Below are 5,561 nucleotides of genomic sequence, written 5' to 3'. Positions count from 1 at the left end.
TCGCGCCCATGGTCGTTGGATGTTTATTGATGTTTCCGAAAGGAGGCATGGGGTTTTTCTTTTATTGATGTTCCAAATGGGACATGGGTTGGACAACCTTGTCTATTGCTAAATCCAATGAAATAAATAAATGAGTTAGTTAATATCAACTAGTGAGGTCTTAATAAATTTGATAATTGAGTCATGTGTTGAGTCTGTATTTAATGATGCTTATGCTTGATTATTAGTAGCATGTTAGGTATTTTCTTAATTTATTTCGCAGCTTGTATGTACTCAGCTTTGCTGATTGCGTGCTTTTGTGCGTGTCTTTCTTTGGTCATGGCCTTCGCCTTTCAATGACCCTGTGACGATCCAATATTTACACTTGTAATATTGGGGAGCAGATTAACCACAGGTTCGTACACATGAAGCATCTATTTCTAGATAGTGGGATCTTGAGTGAAGAGTTGGTTGCTTTTCTTATTTTATTTACTATTTACAATTAAAGTTATTTAAACTCAATTTTGCTTTCATACTATTTCTATTGGTTTCAGTTTTGAATAAGGGCCTTAAGGGTTCCAAGTTGTAAGATTTAATTTGGTTTTGGTTACTGGTTTTGAAACTTATATATATTTATTTTAGGTTTTCCGCTGCTATTTTTCTGAAAAAGCCTTAACGTTTGAACACGTGGCGGTAGCGCGCTAGTAATTCTCTTGGAATTGTTCAGGTTATTCACAGGTTTTTAAGAGATAATTATTGGGGTGTTACAGGGATTGTCTTGATCAACTAATTCATTATTGGTTTGGACACCGCCTTGATTACCTCCCCGACCAATTTTTGAATTTTTCATGAAGGATTTCATTTCCAAGGAACTAGAAAGATTAGAAGCTCAATTATTAATTTATACATAATAACCCATGATAAATTTTTTTTTTGAAATAAAAGTATGCTCACAAACATGATTAACAAATTTTAAAACATTTATCATATATCAAACTAATAAGCTAAACACATTGTCTATCAAACAAATAAGCCCATAACAAAGAAAACACATTGAAAACTACAAGCTTATAAATTCTTCTTCTTCTTCTTCTTCTTCTTCTTCTTCTTCTTCATCCTCATCATCATCATCATCATCCTCGTCATTGCTGTCAGTATATCCTAACTCTCCATCAACCTTTTCTTCAGATTCAGATTCAATATTATCCCATTCATCTTCTTCATGTTGTTCTTCCTCTTTACCACTTGAGGCTTCCTCCTCCATTTCATCCATATCCTCGTACATAACACCATCATCATCATCTGACGAACAAAAGGTTGGGGTCTCAGCAATGTTTACTTGGAAAATTGACGCATCGATTGGGGCATCCACACTTGTCCTAGCTTTAGTCTTAAAAACAGACCACCATTGACTCTTATCTTTCTTTAAGCTTGGATAAGAGGTAAAATACCCTTGATAAACCTGATGTGCTAGAACAAAAGGATCATATTCAGGGCATTTCTTAGAGTGGTTCACATCAACTAATCTATAATGCTCATGAATATTCATGCCATTCACTGAATCCATCCAAGTACATTTAAATAAGACGGGTTTGAAGACATTTACGGTCCCCAAGTAGACCAGCTCAATGACTTCTTCTAAAATGCCGAAGTAATCAATTTCCTCCTCACTTATTACACCCACACCATAATTCATATTTGCCTTGTGCTTTCCATAATCAAAAGTATGAAACTTAAAGCTATTGATGTCAAATTGCCTTTATGTTTTGACTTGTCAAGACGGACCCATGGCAAGTGCTCGAATCACTTCATCAGTCTCATTAGATTCAATAACCTAATTTAAAATTCAAGCCATTAATTAATAAAATATATAACCTTAGTCATATTTTGCGAATGATATATTGAAACTTTATTGTAAAAACTTACAAAATCTTGAAACCATTTAGAAAATTCATGTGAAATCTTGCTCCAAATATCATGTAGGTCAATACCGGGATCTTTTTTCATCATCGACTCTTCAAACTTCTTATAAACCTTAAAAATTTAATTATCTAGCAAATTGCATAAAATAACTACCAATTATAGAAATTTGTACCTTTCATATTCTCCTAACACCCCACAATTAGAAAGAACATAGTGGTGTGTATGCTTGACTTCTTTCGAATCTAAAAACCTTGTTTGGACACCTTTGCCACGACCTTTGCTAAATTGGAATAATTTTGGTATAGTTGAATCTAGATCATCATCATCAACAATATTGCGTCCTAGATCTCTAGATTTTGTATCAACATGAGGTTGAAAGTAATAAGAACAAAAGTTAAAAATCTCTTCTACAAGATAAGCCTTGCAAATTGAGCCTTCAACTCTTGCCTTATTACTAATTTTCTTCTTCAGATGATTAAGAAATCTACAAAATAAGTTAAATTGACTCATTAACATTTAAAATTATAAATCATATAGAAGGAACTTGAAAAGAATGGAGTGGCTTGGGAAAATGTATATTACCTCTCAAATGGATACATCCATTTATATTGCACAGGACCACCCACTTTTACTTCATGTGTCAAATGAACAGGTAAATGCTCCATTGAATTGAAAAATGCAGGTGGGAATATTTTCTCCAACTTGCATAAGATTTCTAGAATGTTTTTTTCTAAACGAGTCACATCATCAACTTTAATAGTGTAAGAGCATAGATCTCGAAAAAATTGGCTGATTTCAGTGACTGCTTTCCAAACATTATCAAGAAGAAGTTCTCTCATTGCAACGGGAAACAACCTTTCAATAAACACATGACAATCATGGCTTTTCATTCCATGTATCTTACAGGCTTGTAAATCCACACATCAACCAAAATCAGAAGCATATCCATCAGGAAACTTAAGATCTTTTATCCATTCACACAACACACTTCGTTGTGCTTTATCAAGAGTGTATGGTGCTCTTGGGAAGATCAAGCTCCCATCATCAGATTCAATAGGCTCTAAGCTACTCTGCTTACAATATCGCTGAACATTTAGGCGAGCCTTATCTGTATCAATTGCGGTATCTTTCACATTAATTATTGTGTGGAGGAGTTGACAAAAAAATTCTTTTTAATGTACATAACATCTAAATTATGTCGAATCAACAAATCTTTCCAATAAGGAAGCTCCCAAAAGATGCTTTGCTTATGCCACCCTATCTTAACCTTTTTTATTTTTTTGAACTGATTTTTAGGTCAATGGACTTTGGAATCTCCTTAACCTGCTCCCATAGTTGATGGCCCGTCAATATTGGAGGAGGCAATCAAGTTTCTTCTCTTTTTTAGAAAAAAAACAGTGCAGTTTTTTCTATAAGGATGTGTAGGTGGGAGAAATTGACGGTGACTATCAAACCATGATACTTTAGAGCCATTGTCTAGCCAAAAATATCTATGCTTGTCCATGCAGTATGGATAAGTCATCTTTCCCGATGTAGTCCAACAAGATAACATCCCAAACACAGGAAATTCACTGACCGTCCATAAAAGGGCAGCTCGTAACTTGAAATTTTTCTTTGTGGATACATCATATGTCATTTTACCTACTTCCCATAAAGATTTCAATGCGTCAATCAAGGGTTGCATGTACACATCCAAGTTCCCTTTTGGATTTTTAGGACCCGGAATGAGCAAGGATAAAAACATAAACGACTTCTTCATACATAACCATGGAGGCAAGTTATATGGGGTAATAATAACTGGCCAACAAGAATATTACATTCCAAATTTTCCATGTGTTGAGAAACCATCTGTGCATAGATCCAATCTAACATTACGGGGCTCACTTGCAAAATCCTTGTATGTGTTATCAAGATATTTCCATGATTCACTATCACTTGGATGGGTGAGTGTTCAACTTACCCTAGGATTTTGTGAATGCCACTGCATTTCATGTGCAAGGTCTCTGGTGGCATAGAGCCTTTGCAACCTTGGCGCGATCGGAAAGTAGAACAACACTTTGGCCGGCACACATTTTCCAAGAGAAGTCCTCTTATAACGCTCCCCCCCCCCCCCGCATTTCGAACACTTTTCAAGGTGAGCTTTATCCTTCAAAAATAACATGCATCCTTTAGGGCATGCATGTATCTTCTCATGAGGAAGTTCAAGGCCCTTTACCACTTTTTTAGTATCATAGTACGTCTTGGACATTGAATTCTCATAAGGAATTACTTCACTAATGAGCGATGAAATACTATCGACACATCTATGAGGCAAGTTGTATTCACACTTCAAGCTCGTAATCCTTGAAGCTATCTCTAAAACTGATAATCGACTTCCTTCATACAGTGATTTTTGTGCGGCCGCTAGCATCTCAAAAAACTTCTTCACTAGAGGATTAGGTTCTTCTTCAACATTCCGAATATCTTCATGCATTAGATCACCATCAACCTGACCAAATGCATCAATAATCATGTAAACATACGGATCCGATGGCTCATCTGATGCTTTTAAAGAATCAAAGTCCTCTACATGACAAACCCATTCATAGTAGCATTAAGAAATCCTTTTTTATACAAATTCTCTCTTACACTTTCAACCTCTAAAAAAGAAACAATTTTACACTTTGAACAAGGGCATATGATCTTTGAAGATTCTTGAAAATCACGATGTTGTTTACCAACCTCAATAAACCCTCACACGCCAATTGTGAACTCTTTTCTTAGTAGTCGACCTTCTAATCTCTCATACATCCATTTTCGATTCAATTTCTCCATGATCCTAACTATTAAACAACATTGTTAATCATACACACATATGTAATATAGTCTTCTTATATATGTAATTTATTCTTATTATATATAATACTTAGTTATTTAGGCAATTACTTAGAAGACAAAAGAAAGATAAGGAAGAAAAGGTGCAGCAGTGAAGTCATATAGTGTATACATAATCCTTTTTCTTCATTTTTGAAACAATGGAAAAAGAAGTGTTCAATTCATTAGGTGGGACAACATAAATAGAGTGAAAACCAAAAATCTTAATAGGAACACAAAAAATTAAACTTAATGCATTAGTGTAGGATATCCATGATTAGCATATGCTTATAGTGAAACAAGAAGAACAAAACAATGATAGGTACAACTAAATATATTTTACCAAATCTAGAAACAAAAGCAGAAAGCCGGAAACTACATACATCAAAATATGAAGCAGCATATATATGAGAATAGGATATCTAATGTTAAGGGAAAATATTAGAAAACTAATCTAAAATTATTATGTAGGGTTTTAAGTCAGTTTTGTAAGTGGTAGAGCTAGAAAATCTGAAAAAACATGGTATGCTAGTAAGGGTTGTTTTCCTTGAAGTTTTATGCAATTTCTTTGCCCCGTTTTATACATTTTACTCACATAAATGTAGCCTATTTAAAAGCCTAAATTCTTAAACATAAGTTGTTATATGTATTAAAATTAATTTATGTAGACTTTTGGATTTTTATTTGAAGTAGCAGGTGCTGTGTTATCTTTAGTATCTTTACTGTTACATTGTTCCTGATGTACATAGGCCATTAAGAGGAGGAGATCTGAACTTAATTAGACCACTTAAGCTACTGAAGAACAG

This window comes from Chenopodium quinoa, unplaced genomic scaffold (genome assembly GCF_001683475.1).
Source record: "Chenopodium quinoa cultivar QQ74 unplaced genomic scaffold, ASM168347v1, whole genome shotgun sequence".
Taxonomy (NCBI): Eukaryota; Viridiplantae; Streptophyta; class Magnoliopsida; order Caryophyllales; family Amaranthaceae; genus Chenopodium; species Chenopodium quinoa.
The sequence above is the reverse complement of the archived record's forward strand: the minus strand, read 5'-3'. Positions refer to the sequence as shown.